This window comes from Rana temporaria, chromosome 4, assembly GCF_905171775.1.
Source record: "Rana temporaria chromosome 4, aRanTem1.1, whole genome shotgun sequence".
In the NCBI taxonomy this organism is placed as follows: Eukaryota; Metazoa; Chordata; class Amphibia; order Anura; family Ranidae; genus Rana; species Rana temporaria.
In genome coordinates this window covers 182,198,609-182,221,162 of record NC_053492.1, presented here as the reverse complement: position 1 = coordinate 182,221,162, position 22,554 = coordinate 182,198,609, and positions in this window count along the sequence as shown.

Sequence of the window (22,554 nt, the reverse complement as noted above, 5' to 3'; positions counted from 1 at the left end):
TTGTCCTGGCCCTAACCCTCTCCCCTACAGTTCTGTTTAAAAGTGTTTGGCGCCCACCCTTTCAACTTGCATTACACTCACCATGCCTTGCAACCCACTCTACACTGAAGGATGCCAGCTGTCCCTAACTCTGGAGGTCACCATTAGGCCTTGAGGGGCCCAGGACTTTGATACACATACAACAAGAAAAATTGAGCCTCTGTCCATCAGATGCCTCATGTCTTTTGAATTAAGTATTCCATCCACAAGGCTAACACGTTCATTTCCACCCAGAGCTTAGTCATAGCCTCTACTTTATGTAGCAGCCAGAGACCGCTGGAGGCCTGCACCCTGTGCCAGAGGACAGTGAGGGGAAGGTATACCTGTAGCAGGACTGAATATTTTTCAGTGCATTGGTCATACCTTGCTGGTTTTGTAGTGTGGCTGGGGTTTAAGAATTACAAGAGAATGTAATTAGAAATATTCTAATAGGCAAAAGTGGTATTGCACGGTATATGCATTTTGACTGTGTTCTGAGCTGTTCAGCTTGAGTTTCACATTTTGTCATTTTGTGATGTTACAACCAAAAACGTAAATGTATTTATTGGGTTTTTTTGTGCTAGACCAACACAAAGTGGCACATAATTGTGAAATGGAAGTAAAATTATAAATGGTTTTGCAAATTTTTTACAAATAAATATGTAAAAAGTGTGGCGTGTATTTGTTTTCAGCCCCTCTGAGTCAATACTTTGTAGAACCACCTTTCAATTTGCAATTACAGCTGCAAGTCTTTTTGGTGATGTCTCTGCCAGCTTTGCACATCTAGAGAGTGACATTTTTGCCCAATCTTTTCAAAATAGCTCAAGCTCTGTCAGATTGGATGGAGCATCTGTGAACAGCAATTTTCAAGTCTTGCCACAGATTCTCAATTGGATTTAGGTCTGGACTTTGACTGGACTATTCTAACACATGAATATGCTTTGATCTAAACCATTCTATTGTAGCTTTGGCTGTATGTTTAGGGTCGTTGTCCTGCTGGAAGGTGAACCTCCGTCCCAGTCTCAAGTCTTTTGCAGACTCTAACAGGTTTTCTTATAAGCTTGCTCTGTATTTGGCTCCATCCGTCTTCCCATCAACTCTGATTAGCCTCCCTGTCGCTGCTGAAAAAAAAAACCATTCCCACAACATAATGCTGCCACCACTAAATTTCACGGTGGGAATGGTGTGTTCAGGGTGATGTGCAGTATTCGTTTTCTGCCACACATAGCCTTTTTCTTTTAGGCCACAAAGTTCAAATTTGGTCTCATGTGACCAGAGCACCTTCTTCCACATGCTTGCAAATGAGACTCTTAGGCCCCATTCACACCTGAGCATAGGCGTTTTCAGGCAGAAAGTCGTGCATTTTTACCGCGATTTATGCAATGTTTTTTACCACGTTTTGCCACGATTTTGTACAGGTCAAAAGGTCACCAATGTAAAAAGCAGATCTGCCTAAAAAAAGTCCCAGAACTTGTTTGAGCTTCAGACGTTTTAGAGCTTCTGGCTTCAGGCGTTTTGGAGTGGAGATGTGAACCATCTCAATAGAGAATAATTGATTTTTTCCCCTCCAGCGTTTTATAGCTTCAGGCTTCAAGCTACAAAACGCTCAGGTGTGAATGGGTTTTTTTGGCTTTCTTTCAACAATAAATAAAATAAATCAATCAGCGCAAAAAAAATCCTAACCCCAAAAAGTTAATGCAGCTAGCACAAAAGATCATCGCCTAATCCAAACAGAATATTTATACAAAAGGGTGCAGCGCATTAAAAAATTATTACTAATTAAAACAGTCTAAAATGGTCCAGCAGAAAGAGAGAGGAGGACAGATCCCAGCAATCACCAAAAAGGAGTCTGTGTGACAGAGCACACTTCAAGTAAAAGTGGTGACAGGCCCTCCACTTCCAGAACACTCGCTTCGCTCACCTCAAATATCAGACCACTGAACTAACAGATAGTCAGTAAAGCAGTAGGGAAAATTCTCCAGGTACAGGCAGGAACCCCAGTCGATTCCCCCAGGGTGTAAAGAGGTAAAAATAAAGATACATCTAAGTGCACACTGTTGGCCAGTTTAAAATGACTTTTGTTTTAAAATTTGCTACTCACAAACTGTGGTAAACACACATTTCTAGAGTAAAGCTGGTGTAACGCATACAGGACTTCTTATGGCCAGATTTGTGGAGTGCACGACTAATAATTGTCCTGTGTACAGATTCTCCCACCTGAGCTGTAGATCTCTACAACTCCTCCAGAGTTACTATGGTCCTCTTGGCTGCTTCTCTGATTAATGCTCTCCTTGCCCAACCTAACCCTGCTTTAAACTTTTCCGCAACTTTACCTCTGAGGCCCCGTACACACAACCGAGTTTCTCGGCAGAATTCAGCCAGAAACTTGATCGGAGCCGTATTCTGCCGAGAAACCCGGTCGTGTGTACACTTTTGGCCGAGGAAACCGACGAGGAACTCGTCGAGCCAAATAGAGAACATGTTCTCTATTTCCTCGTTAGTCAATGGGGAAACTTGGCTCGCCGAGATCCTCGGCGGCTTCACAAGGAACTCGACGAGCAAAACGATGTGTTTTGCCCGTCGAGTTTCTCGGACGTGTGTACGGGGCCTGACCTGTCCGGACTCCGGTGTGTTCCTTGGCCTACGTGAGGCTGTTTGTTCCCTAAGGTTCTCCAACAAACCTCTGAGGGCTTCACGGAAAAGCTGTATTTATTCTGAGATTAAATTACACACATTATTTACTATTTAGGTGACTTCTGAAGGCAATTGATTCCACTAGATTTTAGTTAGGGGTATCAGAGTACAAATGCACGTCACACTATTCAGATATTTATTTGTAAAAAAAAATGGAAAACCGTTTATCATTTTCCTTCCCCTTCACAATTATGTCCCACTTTGGGTTGGTCTATCACATAAAATTTCAATAAAATACACTTACGTCTTTAGTTGTTAAAAGACAAAATGTGGGAAATTTCAAGGGGTATGAATACTTTTTCAAGGCACTGTATAACCTAGTATAGGTAAGACACGAATCACACTTAAAAAGAACATTCTATATCATACTCGGAGTCTCCACTGAAAATGAATGAACACACGACTGCGTCCTGAAAGATTAGCTTTCAGTGAGTTTCTACTTGTGTTCCGGGCCATGCTTGAAGTGGTCATTCAGGCTTTCAGCCCATGTTGTTCTTGAATTCAGGTGAAAATATTTGCTGAGCCCTTGGTGACATTTACTATTACAGGTAGGGTGTAAGGTTTCAGCTGAACCTAATCTCTCAAGCTCCTGCATCTATCATTTCAGGTGACCCAGACCAAGGAGCAGTATGCACGCCCATGTATTCTGACACTCAGTGGGGGGTATCAGCTGCCAATTAGTACTCTTCATCCACCACATTAAGCCTGACTTGGGATAGGCTGACCAGCACTCTAAACATGCTGTCAAAGAGAGGAGACAGAGGGGATGACAAGAACTCCATAGAAAGCGTCACTTGGCTCTGACTCAAGTTCAAGCTTGAATAACAAATGCACATAAAAAAACACACAGTGATCCTTCTAAAAACATTATTGGAATGGGCTTAATGTTAGAGGTGTCAAGTTGCTGTTTTTTTTTTCATGTCATGTAAGCAAATTGTTTATGGATGGGTTATAGTGACCTGCTGACAAGAGAGTGATGGAGGTTCATCAGAATGCCAATAGTGGGATTCTTAAGATTCTCAGTGAGGATACAAGCATGTAGTAATCAGCATCCTCAAATGATGTATACTTTTCTCATGCTGCACCGATCATGGTTTTACTTTCACATCGAAACCTTTGCATCCACCTTCTTGGCAATTCAGGCTATTGTGCATTCACAGACATTCACAGCTACTACAGGTATTAAGCAGGATACTTTTCTGACAATGGAGCATAGCTCCCAACTATCCCTGATTTCGAGGGACTGTCCCTAATTTGGTCCATCTGTCCCTCTTTCCTCCTCATTTGTCCCTCATTTTGGTCTGATCTATATAGATGTATATAAAATTCACTTTTTATCTATCAAAAAGTGTTTCCCAGCGCTAAGGCTTCATTTTCATGGACGTTTTTGGATGTTTTTACAGCCACTTTTCTGAGCTTTTTTTGCAGCTTAAAAACGTCTCTCCATGTTAGTCTATGGCCTCATGCCCACCATGATGTTTTTGAGCTGTAGATGGCTGCGCTGTTTTTAAGCTGCAAAAAAAAAAAACAGGACCAGTGCGTTCGGAAGCTCCAGCCTTAGAGCTGTAAAAACGGCAGACGTTAAAAAACATTCAAAAACGCGCAAAAACACTACCGCAGCGTTTTTGAGCTCCAGCTAAAAAAAAAAAAAAAAAAAAAACATGGACAGGTGTTTTTAAGCTGTAAAAAAGGCTAAAGAAAGTGGCTGTAAAAACGTCCATGGAAATGAAGCCTAAACCTTTCATCTGACTTATAAATTGCTGCATTTGTAAATTCCAAAAGCCAATATAAAGGAATAGTAGTTGTAAAAAAAGCACTTGTTTTTTTTTGTACAATTTTCCTTTAAGGGGGCATGGCAAGGGGTGTGTCCTATGCCTGCATACACTTGCTGATAGGTGTCCCTCATTCCCATCCCAAAATGTTGGGAGGTATGATGGAGACTGGTATTTTTGTTTCTCCGAAGTATAATAGATTTATTTATGACTGTTTTTTTTTGACAGAACTTGTAATCTCAATGATTAGAGAAGGAAAGCATGAGAGCATGCAATATAATTGCAAATGTGCAGCGCCTAAAACCTATATTTTAAAACTGAAAACAGATCAGGCAGGTCCTTGCTAAATGGAGGTGACTATAATGGGAAAGGTTGCCTCTTTTCTTTGTCTATCTATAGGCACAGCCTTTCCCTAATAGTAACTCTGAGCCTGGTGTATGCTAAATGTCCAAAACTGGATCCAAGTCGGAATCCATGTGAGTGAGCCCACCAGCTGTCACTTGAGTTGGGGAAATCATCCAGCCTGGGCATTCCCACCCCCAAAGCAGCACGTATAAAAGAGGTGTGTACAAGGGGTGTGGCTGTGGGTTGGGAATTGCCCCGGTTGCAGAGGGATGATTGGCCCAGTAAAGGTGACAGCTTCCAGGAGGGCTTGCTCACATGGGTTCAGACTAGGATTTGAACATGCCCAAATTCATCCCTACTGGGCACTATCCCCATTTTGGGTTGGCACTCAAACTCATAATTTCGTTCTGCAGCTGTCTATGTGCTCTTTCACAGACTGGCCCCTAGAGGTCACTGCTGTTCCCTTTTGCATGGACCAAAATGGTGTGATCAGTGGGTTGCTGGGGAAGAGTTTTCAGGCTGCACCAGGAAAAGGTGACAGAGATGGTGTAAGCAGCCAAAGAAAAGGCTAAAGCCCCGTACGCATGGCCAGGAATCCTGTCAGGAAAAAAAACGTTGGTTTTCCTGACGGGATTCTTGGCAAGCTTGGCTTGCCAAGCCGTGCATACATTCCACGCTGCGCTCCACAAGCGACTTAAGCCTCGCTTTCAGATCACTCTACTGCAGGGTAGTCTTCCGGTCACGATTGCAGACTGACAGCGGTGAGAGACGGCCGTGCGGAGGACGGTCTATGTGGACAGCTTTACCCCGGATGCCTGCATACTTTGATGTGCCTCGTTTAATCATCAACCATGTGAGTTGCTAAATGTTGTACCTTCATTAAATGTAAACATATTGCTACACTTAGAGGCACCTCTCTTCTCTTTTATGGTAGGGAAGCTGCCGCTCCAGGTGAGCACACTAGAATAATCAATGTCCACTGACGCGTTTCGCATTGGATATCAATGCTTAGTCATAGCTATGACTAAGCATTGATATCCAATGCGAAACGCGTCAGAGGGTTTTTCCCACTGTGTGCTGATACCTGTAGTGCATTTTTCCTTCACCCAATAAAGGGCACGTCTTTTTAAGTACTTGGAGTGCGGCTGTCCATATCTTCCTTCTTTTGCACATCTCTTCTCTTTTATACTCTTGCTGGAGCTCCTGCTGGATTTTGCTTCTAATCCCCTAGAGGAGGCTTCCATTTGTGGATGGACATTTTATGGTTACACAATCGGATTGCTATAATCTTTTTATATGGACTATAAACTGAATGATTTATGAATAACTTGTTTTGGAATGAATCATTTGAGTTTCCATTATTTCATATGGGGAAATTTGCTTTGATATACAAGTGCTTTGGATTACAAGCATGTTTCCGGAACTAATTATTCTCGCAATCCAAGGTTTTACTTTACATTTTTTTTTCTACATCTAGTCATTGTGCCCTGATACATTGTCATCTCATCTGACATACTATTATTATTCATATATATTTGCTGATTTACACACTAATAGATTTGTAACGCTGGTCAACCAGTTTTGTGATTTAAAGTGGTCGTAAACCTCAGAAATGAAATATGAACAAAGCATATACCTCTATAATGTTTACTTGTCTCAATCCAGAGCACTTAGACCCCTTTAACACTGAGGCAGTTTTCAAGCATTTTAGCACTAAAAGTAGCTCCTGTAAAGCAGCGGAAAACTGCCTCTAATACCTCCGAATGTAAAAGCCCGAGTGTTTTCACACTGGGGCCGTGCGGTTCCGGGATGGGAAAAAAAGTCCTGCAAGCAGCATCTTTGGGGCGGTGTAGGAGCACTGTATGCCCATTGGAATGCATGAAAACGCCTGAAAAGCACTTCAGAAGTGCTGCAACACGCTGTAACCCTTTCTTAACCCCTTCTATAATTTTAACTGGTGACCATTCAGCTACAATGTTGCTTATACAGTATATGTGTAGCACCCTGCTCCTGTTGATCAGGCACTATTATTCAAATTTAGTGGGATATCTGAAATGTAGTTATTTCAGATTTGCGTTTTATGGCTAAATTGGCCTTTGCTCCAGCTTTGACTGAGTTATGTGTATTTCCCACAGGTACCAGCAGGTGTCGTTGTCCGCTCTGGTTCCATGTTGGAAGTTACAGCCAGTCAGAGTGTATTGGGTGCTCTTTCCCACAACCAACCTAGTGGGAGTTTCTTTACCGCTGGGCATGCTGGGACAGGGTACTTAAGGGATGGACGCCATTTTCCCCTCTCTCGCCTCATGGTCACCTTGACCTGGGGAATGTGACAGTTCCTCTTCTGCCTCGGTACCGACTGGCCCGAGGCTTCTCAACTGGAGGTAGGCCCAGAAGCTGTCTGGGGCCTACTGGCTCGAGGGTGATCCTATGCTGTCTGTCCTGCGGGAAGAAGCTAATCAACTGAAGGAACCGGGGGAGGACTCGTCTTGGAGAGGACACGGCTGGAAGCTGGTATCTCAAGAGGAGCCTGGTACCTCAGTTGGAGGACGCATCCTGACCTATCGGCTTAAAGGGACCTTTTCATACTGAGTTTACTGAGGAAGATTCTGATTATTAGATCCTGTGGCAGAGGATCGTTCAGCAGCTAGTGTTACTATAAGGTCTGTGGCAGAGACTTTTACTTCTTGACTGTTCGTGCATCATTCCGGCTGCCAGGTCTGTGGCAGAGGCCTGTCCGGGTGAGCAAGATCCAACAACAGTGAGTGCACCTGTCTCAGGGATCTCAAGGTTTCATTGATCTACAGAAAGGTACCTGAACTTTCCCTCTCCCTCCATTCCTCTTTGTCAGGGACTCACCTCTCAATTCCGGAATCCTTCCAGAGGGTTAAATCAGCGGCGCGCAATCGCGCACCGTCGTGTGCCTGTGGTGCGAGCGCGTGCGTTAACGGCGCGCGCGTGCACGGCGGGAGCGCGTGCAGCGGGGCGCGCGCGTGCGCGCTGACTCCTTGGCGCCAAAACGGCTTTAAATGGACACTGACAGCTCCAGCACATTGCTGTCTGATCTACAGTCTCTGAACGCTGTTACCCTGAAGAAACCTGATTATCTGCTATTACCTATTTGACCCGGCTTGTTTGACCTTCCGCACCTCTCCGATCCTGACCTCGGCTGCTATCGACCTACCTCTGATTGATCCACTGTTGCCTGACCTACCTGCCTGTACAACGACTACTCTCCTGCTTACCCCATCTGAATACCTGAACTCTCTATTGTGATCCGGCTTGTTTTGACCCTGGTTCCGTCTGCTGTCTATTAACCAGCTTGCCTTCTCAGTTGTTGCTGTGAATCTTCTGTCAGTGTCACGGACCCTACTTCCGGTTTCAGCTCCAGTCTACACTTCCAGCAGTGGTCTACATCTACTCATCTATCCAGCCAGCCGGCACTCCTACCCTGCCAGGCTTCTGAGTCTGCTGTTCCATATCCAGCAGCTCACAAGCCGGAGTTGTAAGAGAGGCCTACTCCTACCACCGGGCTCTGGTTACCAGGTACGTGATACATAACAGTATCAGACAGCCATGTCAGAGCCCTCAGGAGTGGCCCCAGCAATGGAGGAGATTTGTAAACACCTCGCATCTCTCACCCAAGCTGTTAAAAATCTACAGGACGGCTACATGCGACTGGAAGGCCAAGTACAGAATCTGTCCGGAGACGCAACTCCTGAATCTTCCGCCAGATCGTCTTCATCAGCCGCTGCTCCAACTGTAGTGATGCTACCACCCGAACCCAGGGTTCCGATGCCAGAGCGATTCACCGGGGATCGCTCCAAATTCCAGAATTTCCGCAACACCTGCCAATTATATTTTGCTCTCCAACCTAGGACTTTCTCTTTAGAAGCCACAAAGGTGGGATTTGTGGTGTCGCTTCTTCAAGGAGAGCCTCTAACCTGGGCGCACCGACTATTGGAGGAAAATGGCACCAACACTGAGACTCTACTTGCTTTCTTTCAGGCCATGGCACAACTCTATGACGATCCTCAGCGAACTGCTACTGCTGAGGCCGCCCTGCTTGCGCTTCAACAAGGCCGCCGAGCCGTTGAGTATGTTACGGACTTTCGCCGCTGGAGTGCGGACACCCAGTGGAACAGCGCAGCTCTGCGTCACCAATTCCGTTTGGGACTTTCAGAAAACTTAAAGGATGAGTTGGCCCGTATTGGGGTTCCTGATACCTTGGAGGACTTAATTGATAAATCCATACAGATTGACCGACGCCTACGAGAGCGACGAGCAGAGCGATCTTCTCATCTAAGTCGCCCTGTATGGGTCACTACTAAAGCACCCCTGCCTGCCTCTCGCTACCAACCACCCGTCCATTCTAATGCGGCCAGCTCTCCTCCTGATACCTCAGAGCCTATGCAACTTGGGGTCATGCGACCCACTCTGCCTCCAGAAGAACGAACACGTCGTCGGCAGCTAAATTTGTGCCTCTACTGTGGTGAGCCCGGTCATTATGTCGCCAACTGCCCCATCAAGATGCGTAAGTGTCGTTTTTCTGTTCCTGTCAACGTCTCCACTCTCTCAACCAATACAACACACCTTGCTCTTTCTCTGTCTTTACAGCTCCCAGGAAGAACGATTCCGGTCAACGCAATCATTGACTCCGGCGCCTGCAGTTGTTTTATTGATGCCACCTTTGCCAGTCTGCACCACATTCCTCTTCGAAAGAAAGACTTCAGGCTTTCAGTTTTTCTGGCCGACGGATCCCACATCAAATCGGGTCAAGTGACCCAAGAAACCCTTCCTCTACCTGCTTCTACTTCCGCTAATCATAGGGAATTATTAATTCTGGATGTAATCTCTTCACCCTTGTTTCCAGTGATCCTTGGCATCCCCTGGCTCCGGGCCCACAACCCCCAGATTGACTGGGTCTCTGGAACTTTACAATTTCCTTCCCAATACTGCCTGGAACACTGCCTTCCTGGATCTTCCAGTTTCTCTCCAACTCTGTTATGTCTGAACACCGACCCCAGTTTATTTCAGTCTGTTCCGGAGCCCTATCATGAGTTCCTCGATGTCTTCAGTAAAAAGGGGGCCGACTCCCTACCTCCTCATCGCCCCTATAATTGCCCGGTAGAACTACTTCCTGGGGCCGAGATCCCTTTTGGGCGCATCTTCCCTCTATCCGAGAAGGAACAAGATGCTCTAAAAATCTACATCGACGAGAACCTAAATAAGGGGTTCATTCGTCCATCCACCTCACCAGCAGGTGCTGGTATATTTTTTGTCGCTAAAAAGGATCAGACCCTTCGCCCATGCATCGACTATCGAGAGCTCAATAACATCACGGTTAAAAACCGTTATCCATTGCCACTGATACCCGAACTGTTTCAAAAATTAAGGTTCGCTACTATCTTCACTAAACTGGACCTGAGGGGGGCCTACAACCTAATTCGCATCAGGGACGGTGACGAATGGAAGACTGCTTTCCGTACTCGGTATGGTCACTACGAGTATTTAGTCATGCCATTCGGGTTATGCAATGCTCCTGCCACCTTTCAGCATTTTGTCAATGACGTGTTCGGAGACTTTTTAGATATTTTTGTCATCGTCTACCTGGATGATATCCTGGTCTTCTCGGGCTCATTAAATCAACATCGAGAGCATGTCCGGAAGGTTTTGAATCGTCTTCGTCTACACGGTCTATATGCGAAAGCAGAAAAATGTGAATTCGAGTTGCATACCATCCAATTTTTGGGCCTAGTGATCTCCCCGACGGGAATTGAGATGGACCCCAAGAAAGTGTCTGCTATCTTGGACTGGCCGGTGCCCCTGGACAAGAAGGGGGTCCAACGTTTTATAGGCTTTGCGAATTTCTATAGACGTTTTATTAAAGGATTTTCTACCATTGTTGCTCCCATTACACAGCTTACAAAACAAAACTTCCGTTTCCGTTGGAATCCTGAGGCACAAAAAGCCTTCGACACGCTAAAAAAATTCTTCACGACCGCCCCAATTCTCAGCCACCCAAACCCGGCTCTACCCTTCCTCCTTGAGGTAGACGCCTCCGAAGTCGCAGTGGGGGCCGTTCTCTCCCAACGCATGGGAGACAAAGACCTAATACACCCCGTAGGTTTCTTCTCCCGAAAACTCTCCCCTGCGGAGAAAAACTATGACGTAGGTGATCGTGAGTTATTGGCCATAAAGGCCGCTTTGGAAGAGTGGAGATATTTATTGGAAGGTGCTTCACACCCTGTGCTAATTTATACGGACCATAAAAACTTGGAATATTTAAGATCAGCTAAGCGATTGAAGCCCCGACAGGCTCGGTGGGCACTCTTCTTCTCCCGTTTTTGCTTCCACATCACTTATCACCCGGGCTCTAAGAATATCAAGCCAGATGCTCTGTCCAGAATGCATGACAACCCAAAAGATACCTCCACTCCTGACACCATCCTACCAGAGAACAGTTTCTTGCTACTGCACACTGACCTACTTTCCCTGCTCCGGGGAGCATCTTCAGACTCTTCCAAACCTCCCAACATTTCTTTAGAATCCCGAGATGGACTGTTCTGGAGAGGAAGCCAGATTTTTGTCCCTGAAGACATCCGAGTAGAGGTTCTAAAACACCTCCACGACCATCCAATGGCAGGACATTTTGGGGTTCGTAAGACACTAGAGCTGGTGCGTCGCACCTTTTGGTGGCCTGGATTAGAGAATTTCTGCAAATCGTACATCAGCACATGCCCTATTTGTAATCGGAACAAGACACCTCGAAACCAAGCCTGGGGTTTATTGAAACCCTTACCAGTACCCGACAGACCATGGAAAATGGTGGCCATGGATTTCATCGTAGAGCTTCCTTGCTCCGAAGACTGTACTGCAATTTTCGTGATCGTGGACCGTTTGACCAAAATGGCCCATTTTCTCCCTCTAAAGAACACACCTTCTGCCGTTGAGACTGCTCGTGTCTTTATTAAAGAAGTCGTTAGGTTGCATGGGGTACCCTCCAACATAGTATCAGACAGGGGAGTTCAATTTACCTCTCGGTTTTGGAAGGCCCTCTGTGAAATATTACAAATTGAACTCGCTCTTTCTTCAGCATATCACCCCCAGACCAATGGGCAAACTGAACGAACCAATCAGACTCTGGAACAATACATCAGGTGCTTCACTACGTTTTCTCAGAATGATTGGGTCTCTCTGCTACCCCTAGCGGAATTTGCCTACAACAACGCCAGTCATTCTGCCACGGGGCAATCTCCCTTTTTTGCCAATTATGGTTTCAACCTAACTTTTCTACCAGATTTTTTTTCAGAATCTTCAGTACCGGCAGTACAGAATACAGTGGAATTCCTCAAACAGAACACCAAATTACTACAGGAAGCTGTAACCAAGGCCCAGGCTGACAGCAAGAGGTTCTTCGACAAGAAAAGGAAAGGAGAGCTGGATCTGAAAACAGGGGACCAGGTATGGCTTTCTACCAGTAACCTCAGGTTAGCTTGTCCTTCTAAAAAATTGGGACCCAAATTTATGGGACCCTTTCCGGTCAAAAGGAGAATCAACACGGTTTCATATGAACTTTCTTTACCTGATTCTCTTAAAGTGCACCCTGTATTCCATGTCTCTTTATTGAAACCTGCAGCTCCTGATCCCTTCCCTAATAGGGGTACAAGGCCTCCTGAACCAGTTCATGTTGACGGATGCGAGGAATTTGTGGTAGAAGCCATCCTGGATTGTAGAAGGCGACAAGGACAGAACCAATTTTTGATTAAATGGAAAGGCTACGGACCAGAAGAAAACTCCTGGGAACCTGAAAGCAACATCCATGCCAGAAGATTGGTACGTTCATTTTTTCTTGATCATCCTGACAAAGTGGCCCGACTAGGCATCCGGAGGCTGCCCTTTGGGGGGGGGCAATGTCAGGGACTCACCTCTCAATTCCGGAATCCTTCCAGAGGGTTAAATCAGCGGCGCGCAATCGCGCACCGTCGTGTGCCTGTGGTGCGAGCGCGTGCACGGCGGGAGCGCGCGCAGCGGGGCGCGCGCGTGCGCGCTGACTCCTTGGCGCCAAAACGGCTTTAAATGGACACTGACAGCTCCAGCACATTGCTGTCTGATCTACAGTCTCTGAACGCTGTTACCCTGAAGAAACCTGATTATCTGCTATTACCTATTTGACCCGGCTTGTTTGACCTTCCGCACCTCTCCGATCCTGACCTCGGCTGCTATCGACCTACCTCTGATTGATCCACTGTTGCCTGACCTACCTGCCTGTACAACGACTACTCTCCTGCTTACCCCATCTGAATACCTGAACTCTCTATTGTGATCCGGCTTGTTTTGACCCTGCTTCCGTCTGCTGTCTATTAACCAGCTTGCCTTCTCAGTTGTTGCTGTGAATCTTCTGTCAGTGTCACGGACCCTACTTCCGGTTTCAGCTCCAGTCTACACTTCCAGCTGTGGTCTACATCTACTCATCTATCCAGCCAGCCGGCACTCCTACCCCGCCAGGCTTCTGAGTCTGCTGTTCCATATCCAGCAGCTCACAAGCCGGAGTTGTAAGAGAGGCCTACTCCTACCACCGGGCTCTGGTTACCAGGTACGTGATACATAACACTCTTGTTCCGTCAACGTTGCCTTTGGAAAAGACTCAGTGACTGGCAACCGTGTTTTTGACATTTTATTAACCCTAGATTCTGAGCCAACACGGAGAACAGTGGGGTAGCGGCAGACCAAAACTAACCAGCAGCTCCTGTGGGGGGTAGTGCTATATATATATATATATATATATATATATATATATATATATATATATATATATATATATATATATATATATATATATACATCTCATAGATATATGGCTTGCACTTGCTCCTGAGGAAGTGGATTTTTTCACCTAATGCGTAGAGCATTAGGATACAATCCTGACCGTTTTTAATATGAAATTATCCAACTACCAACCATTATTGGTCATCATTTCTAATATGTTTAACAGTTACCCCTATTTTGGTATTTTGTGTCTGTATCATTTTTACTGGTACACATTTTAGATTTGGTCCGGTAATGAAATGATTAAAGCGACCCTGTCACCTGGTCCATGCAGGGTAAAGTGACAGTTTATGGTTGTCATTTGTCCCCATTTGATGAGTGTGCTTGTCCATAGAGTTCAATCAAATATAATGTAATGAGGCAGAATATATTATGTGCTATGTCTGAGGGGCCATCATAAAGTGTGGTTGGCAGGACCACCAGAAGAGGGGTAAAGGCAGTACTCCCATACTGGGCACCATGGGGTCAGCATGAAGGGGCCCCTATCAGGCAGGCTGTATGGGGCCCTGTGATTACTAATGGGAGCCCTATCCCCAGTGACAGTGTTGTATAAGGGTCAGGGAATGGTGCACTTCTTTTTGATACCTTCAAGGCCTCCCTCCTAACTATGTATGCATATGCATAGCTTGGTGCCTTGAATTTGAATTTATTTATTAGTCTTTACACCTTAAATGTCTGCCAAGTCAATTCAGCCTTTTCATCATACTTCCTATGGTAATCTTCACTTTTAACCAGATCCAGATAAATTATTTAATTTCTTTTATCCTTGTTTACTTACTAATGTAGACTGACTCTCTTTGTATGTATAAAGAGCAGGCAGGTAAATGAAAATTAAAAGAGCTGTTAAAAATCCCTCAGATTAGTTTTAAAAAATAAAAGTAGGCACTGTTTGACCACACAGCTTTTAAGAGTCAGCTCCATCTGGTAAGCAGTGGCGGTTGGTGGCCCAGTCCGGGCCTCGCACTTACCCCATCTTGGGCGGTGTCAGCTTCTCTTTAGGCTGCGGGCTACTTGTTGGCTTGGTTCCCGTCTTCTCCCTGCTCTCCTCTGTGCACCTCCTCCTCCAGCCGGCCAATCTGATCAGATATCCTTACGACCAATCGGGTGACGGGTCTCACGACCCGCTTCCTGATTGGCTGGGAGGAGATTCAGTGTTACAATAGTGAATATTAATTTGCTATTGTAACACAACTGGGTGGGCTCAGAGTGCAGTGCTCTGCGCCCTGAGACCACCCTTTTTTTAAAGCCTATTAGAGCTTCTGGCTCTAATCATGTGCTTCAAAAAATACACCCCCCCCCCATTGGAATCCATAGTCCGGCATCCCTGCATGTAGATCATGAGGTGCACTTGTAGTGCAAAGTGAATTTGCCTTTAGTAAATTAACCCCAATGTAATATTGCCTGTATTGACAAATTTTGATGATTTGGGTTTAATGACACTTTAATAATAATACATTGTAGAGCGTAAGAAGCGAAACCTTTTACTTTTTCTAATATTACTGTAATGACAAAGAAATAATACTATTAATGGCAATGCAAAAAAATAAATACAAAATAGAGAGAAAGGCTCTAAGGAATCCCGATTAAACTGAGGACATGGATGGAGTGCTAATTGACTTCTTTTGTATGTATTGTAGAAGATAAGTTTGTAAGCAGTCTTTTCCACTGAGATCTATTTGACAAGAATGGAAATTAACCCAATGCTAGCAGAATGAGTTTGACAGCCCATATTTTAGCTAAAACATCCATTATACATTACTTAAACATTCAACTCTGCTTCAGTGTGCCCTGTTATAATGTGTTCCTGGTACTCTGGATTTCCAGAGATTAAGATGAATACATATTTAAATTTAATTTTTTTTATGACAAATCGTTAGACTAGAGCAGTGTTTCTCAATTCCAGTCCTCAGGCCCCCCCAACAGGTCAGGTTTTCAGGATTTCCATTATTTTGCACAGGTGATTTGATCAGTTTCACTGCCTTAGTAATCACCACAGCCTTTTCATCTGAGGGAAATCCTAAAAACCTGACCTGTTGGGGGGGCCTGAGGACTGGAATTGAGAAACACTGGACTAGAGGCAGTGACAGTAGTGGACAGCCTGTTTCAGCTACAGGCGGTCCCCTAGTTACAAACATCTGACTTACAAACAGAGGGAGACAACAGGAAGTGAGAGGAAATCTACCCCTAGGAAGGGAAATTCACTCCTGCAAGGCCTCGTACACACGACCGAGGAACTCGTCGTAAATGAAACATCGTTTTCCTCAACGAGTTCCTTGTCAGGCTTGTGGAGAAACTCGACAAGCTTTCTTTGTGTACACACTGTCAAGACCAAATCTCCTCATTCTCAAACGCGGTGACGTACAACACATACAACGGCAGGTGAAGTTCGATTCCACTGGCACAACCCTTGGGGCTGCTTTTGCTAATCTCATGTTACTGCGTGTTAGGTAAAAGTTTGGTAAGAGACAATTTGCACTTTTCAGACTGTTACAGCACGACGAATGTGCCATCTCCATTACAAACGCTACTTTTACCGAAGGTGCGCTCCCGTCTCATACTTTATTCTTAGCATGCGCGGGTTTCTTAGCATACACACAAATGTGTTTCTCGTCAAAAACCAGCCCGACGAGGAACACAACGATGAAATTGAGACTCCCGTCGAGGAAAAAGAGAACTTGTTCTCTTTTTTTTCTCATTGAGTTCCTCGACAGTTTCCTCCATGAAAAACATACACACAACCGTTTTCCTCTACAAAAAAGCTCTGCCACCAAGTTTCTTGATGGATTCTGTCGAGGAAAACGGTCGTGTGTACGAGGCCCAAGAGTTATTATGGGAAAAAGATACCTCCACTGAAACTTTATCACCAAGGTTTGTTTCTACAACAAACCAACATTTTTGGAACAGAAAGTGAGGTGGAATCTTCTGAACAGGGGCATAGACAGCAAAACAAACATTACAGGGGTGCTAACCCTTCCCTATGCTATCCAAAAAGCTTATTGTTATTATTTTTTTGGGGCTGGAGCTACACTTAAAAATGGACCTGTTCCGACTTACAAACATATTCAACTTAAGAACAAACCTACAGTTTGTAACCCTGGGACCGCCTTTACATGGAAATTGGGTTCTAGGTTACTAGCTAGATGTGGGAAGGTTCCTTGTGTAGTAGAAAAACTAGTTTGAGATGACAGAACTTCGGGATTTTTTTTAAATGTTCTGGGTGTATGTCACCTCCGGGATCTCTTCCATACAGAAGCAGCACTGTCATTTGTTTGTCCCTCCTCGCCCCTTGTCCATTCACAGAATGCTTGTTATCAAGCAGAAAGGAGGGGCAAGTAGTACGGCTTCTGTTTAAGAGTGCTGCAGTTCTGGTGCTGTGACAAGAGAAGTGTGGTAACAATCACATCACTCCAAACTTTAGTTCCTCAGAAAGGACACAAATTCCCTTTCACTATGCAAGGATGATGTTTTAAACCTATGCGTATTGCTTCTATGTCCTTTATTCAGAAAAAGGGGTCCCCCTCCCCTTTATAATATACATTTTAACCTGATCTGGCCTGTTTTGACATGGTCACAGGCTTCCCTTTTTCAGCTTTGTAGTCTAGTCCTCCCTGTAACACGCAGGCTGCGCACTTTTGAGGACCTTCTGGAAAAATATAATCTTTATAAACCTACTAATTTTGAATATACCTGTGTTCAAGGACCCTATCCACATCAATGGAAAAAAGCCCTTATGGAGAAAACCCATTCATAAATTTCATTACCTCCTTGGGACAAGATCTGAACCTCTGCTTTCAAATCAACTAATAAATGTGGTGCAGAGAGAGACTACTTTAAAAAAATGTATGTTCTGGTATAGAACCCTAGAGGTGTTTAAGCTGCAATCTTGAATTGGGATTTCATTACCATATTTTTTGGCAGTGTTCACGACTGAGAACTTTCTCGAATGATCTCATGTCATTACTTCTGTTTCAATGACCTTTTCCATTGGACCCTGTTCATTATCTACTAGGTCTTCCCCTCTCCGGTGTCCCAAAATCAGCCAAGCGTCTGATCTCATACATTCTTCTTGCTGCCAGGAGGACCATCCCCCTCCGCTGGTTGTCCACTGATCCTCCTACAAAATCCCAATTTTTACACATTTTGGCTGACATCCGGAGAATGAAATTCCTTACTAATACCCACCCCCTTATACAGTTTTGTAAATGTTGGGATATAGTTACATAGTTTTGTAGTTAGTCAGGTTGAAAAAAGACACAAGTCCATCTAGTTGAACCATAACAAAAAAAAAAAAAGATAAAAAATATCGTACAATCCCATATACCCAATTCTATACCCACAGATGATCCAGAGGAAGGCAAAAAAAAAAACAGCAGCGCATAGTCCAATTTGCTACAGCAGGGGAAAAAATTCCTTCCTGATCCCTCGAAAGGCAATCTGATTTTCCCCGGATCAACTTTACCTATAAATGTTAGTACCCAGTTATATTATGTACATCTAGGAAAGAATCCAGGCCTTTCTTAAAGTCATTGTAAACATATTACAACCACTTTAACCTACAGGTAAGACTAGATTAAGGCCTACCTGTAGGTGCCACAAATATCTCCCAAACCTAAAAGATTTAGGAGATATTTGCAGAAAATACCTGCACCGGTGTCTACGACGCAGGTGCCGTAGACATTGGGGCGCAGGCGCACTGAGCGTGCCGCTTCTAACGGCGATCATGCCGTTAGTGGCGGCACCCCTGTGTTATTTTTCTTTATCAAACATAACCCTGTAAGTTGTATTTCAACATTCCTCTTTTGATGAATGCTACATCTTTATTCTTTCCCGGTGTTTGTTAATTGTGCAACTTCAATAAAAAACATAATTATATAAAAAAAGAGAGGACGCAAAAATGCACTGCTGGTCAGTGGGAGGAAGAACACCCCAGTTTTGGTGTGGAATAGGAGCAAAAATATTCCAGCATTGGCAGCTAGTGGGAGGAAAATACCCCACTATGTCATTGGAGGAAAAATATCCCAGCATTGTTAGTGGGAGGAAGAGTGCCCTAGTGTTGAGTTCTATGGGAGGAAGAATCAGAGGTACTGGCATCAATGGAAAACACCAACCATTGCATTGGTGCCATTAGGAATCCCCCCCCATCCTAGCACTTACCTGAGTGGAGGCTCCTGTACGACAGACACACACAGACGGCTGGGGGTTATGGTTTAAGGTGACACCAAACAATTTTTTTTACATCAATATTTCTAAAGTAACAAGTATGCCATTGTTGTTGGCTTTTTTTTTCCTTTAAAGCTGAGTTTCCATCAAAAAAAAATATTTCATTACTGCGAAGCAGAGGAAGCGAAGATGCAGGCAAAATGGCAAATATTCGATTTGGGAGAATAGAAGTGTTTAGCTTAGCAGTACATAACTAGACTTAGCACTGAGATTAATGCAGGTGCAGGGGCAATATGAAGCCTGTATAAAGTTTTAATTAGAGAAAGATAGTCCAAAAAGGAAACAGCTACAGGCATGCTTTCTCTGTAGAAAACTTATAACAATTTTTTTCATGGATGCACCTCAGGGAAAGCACAGGGCACTCATCAGTGGCAGCTGGTGCTGATTTTTTTTGGGGGGTGCAAACAAACGAAAAAAAAAAAAAAATCAATTGCAGCCTCACTGTGCCCATCAAACGCAGTTACTGTACCCATCAATTGCCGCCACTGTGCCCATCAAACACAGCCACTGTTCCCATCAAACGCAGCCACTGTGCCATGCCATCAATTGTCGCCACTGTGCCATCAATTGTCACCACTGTGCCATGCCATCAAACGCAGCCACTGTGCCATCAATTGTCGCCACTGTGCCATCAATTGTCGCCACTGTGCCATGCCATTAATTATTGCCACTGTGCCCATCAATTTCCGCCAGTTTGCCCCCTCAAAAACCGCCAGTTTGTCCCATAAAATGCCACCAGATTGCCCCCTCAAATACCACCAGATTGCCCCCCCGCCCTGCACTTTCCTTTCTCGGGTCAGCCATTCTCCCTCCACGATCCCTCGATGTCTTCTCCCGCCCTCTATGTCGCTTTAGCCAATCAGGTTATGGTAACCAGACCCGGTGAACCTGATTGGCTGAGACGCGTGTCAGTGTTAACCAAGGAACGCACACCCTGTACATCCCCTGGTTAATTATTTGGAAGCCGATTAGAGCCCACAGACTGTAATTGGGAAGCCTTTCAGAGCCGCTGGCTCTGATAGACACTTCCAAAAACCAACCAACTGCTGTTATTCAGATGGTCGGCGCTCACCAGGGGGCCGTCCATCTGAATATTGGGCGGCGCCGGTGACAATCCAGAGATTCATGCAATGCAATGTATTGTTGACTTCAGTGACAGTGCAGGAGAGAGAGGGGGCGGCACTCCTACGCCCACTATGGACGCACCGCCACTGGCACTCATCCCCTTTGACTTAACCTCTTTCCGTTGCCACCTACCAGCCCTTTAAGAGTTTTTAAATGGTGGGAGGTGGAGGTGAGCATTTCAGTCATGTGACCGCTATGATTGGCAGTCACATGATTGGAAAGCTCCCAATCACAAGTATGAATCGGGAGCTTTCCCCGTCGGTGTCTGTGCTGGGAGTGCGCAGGCCACACTCTCTCAGCACAGGAAAGTGTTTACATAGGGCCGCATATTGTATATGGGGCCTCTCTCTGTTCCTACCTGCCAAGCACTACGCCAGTGAGAAGAGGTTACACCAAATAAAAATTCCCACAACAGGTGCAACCTGACCCTAAAATTTTATAATTTACCTTTAATCACCACAACAGAAACCACCCAGACCGTTTGTGGTCCAAGTAGTATTACCTCAGAAGTGTTGGCTCATGATGATAAGTAGCCATATCTGATGAAACTCTGAGTTTGATAAAATCCTACAGATAACATATTCTGCTCCTAACATCTGATTGTGTCTAGGCTTTTTTACATGGAATGATAAACTGAACACTGCATTAGCATTGCTATACAACCTTGCACATATGACAGTTTGTCTCCTACATCGTCTTACTCAGTCACACGCTAGACACTCCAAGTACCTCTATGAGGTTTAATCTGCTTCCTTTTTGTTTTCTTTCTGCTCAACTGGTAAAGAAGAATTCAGGGATGTTGTCAGGGCACACCTGTGGCTTGGTTACATAGCTAAAGGGTTTGTAGGAAATCAGGTCTCCAGCACCAAGTGAAATCCTAGCGATCAGCATAAAGACAACCCAAGCAATAAACATGCAGAGGTATGAAAATAAGCAAGCAATTCTGTCACGAATGTTCCATACAAGGAAACACAGTAATATCATTATGCACCTTAAGAAAGAAATTCTGTCGACTATGCTGTTTTATTTTTATTTATTTTTATTTAATAGGGTTCGCACAAACTATTTGTCTGTTTGCATGTTCTGGTGCAAACCGAACCGGGGATGTTTGGCTCATCCCTAGTGATCAGCTGTGTCCAACGCTGCGTGAAGGGGGGCAGGGTGTGTCCCTTCCCTCCAATCAGCTCTCAGAGCTCTCTTCACTGAGCTCTGCAGTGTGTGATTTCAGCTCTCTGTCCCTTTTTTCTGAACTCTCAGGCAAGCTTTATAAATTCTGGAAAGAAGACTGCAGATAGACAGGTACAACTTATGTAGGAGGATTTGTTTTATCTCTGTGTATCATCTGAGGCCAATAACGTCAATGGGCTGGATTCAGAACGGAGATACTGAGTGCGGTCGGTCATATTTATGCGCCTGATTCAGAGAATCAGTTACGCATAGATATCCCTAAGATCCGACAGGTGTAAGTGTCTTAAACCGTCGTATCTTAGGCTGCATTTTCTGGCTGGCCGCTAGGTTGCGCTTCCGTATTTTTACGCGCGGAATATGCAAATTAGTATTTACGCCGATTCAGAAACGAACGGCCGCCCGGTGCTTTTTTTTTACGTCGCTTGCGTTCGGCTTTTTCCGGCGTAAAGTTACCCCTGCTATATGAGGGGTATGTGCGGCGTATCCTATGTTAAGTATGGCTGTCGTTCCCGCGCCGAGTTTTGAAATTTTTACGTTGTTTGCGTAAGTCGTTCGCGAATAGGGCTGGACGTAATTTACGTTCACGTCGAAAGCATGACGATTTGCCGACGTCATTTGGAGCATGCGCACTGGGATACGTCCACGGACGGCGCATGCGCCGTTCGTTAAAAACGTCAACGTGGGGTCACTACTTTTTTACATAGTACACGCCCCCAACCAGCCTATTTTGAATTAGGCGGTCTTACGCCGGCCCAGTTACACTGCGCCGCCGTAAGTTTCAGCGCAAGTTCTATGTGAATACACAACTTGCTGCTCAAACTTACGGCGGCGTAGTGAATCTGAGATACGCTACGCCCGCCTAAAGATAGGCAAAGCTCTCTGAATCTGGCCCATTGAGTAAATGTAATGGTTTACAATCACTTTAAGTTCAGCTTTATGTTCAAATTTTCAAAATCTATAGAACTGCTATGTAAATCTGTACATACTGAATTTCCTGTGCTTGTTATATAAAGCATAGAAAAAGCAATAAAAAAGTCTCCATAAACGATGCTGGATTTAAGTTCTGTCTCCTCACCTTTTGTCCCAGCTAGCAAGCTAAAGAAGGCATAGTTATCCATATTTTGCAAGTGTGCATTGTTCCAACCTTTTCTGGCTGCAGCAAAAAAGCCAAAGATTATAGGATGGAGAGACCTAGAGAGTAGAGACAAAATTGTAAGAACTAGTAGTAAATGCTCACTGACTGGGACAGCAGCAACATACAATTTATTTTAATCTAGTGTATTTCCAATGACTGAAAGTCTTTCTAAATTATAGTTATTAGCAAAGTAAAGATAGACAACATGGGCACTTACAGTTAGAACATATT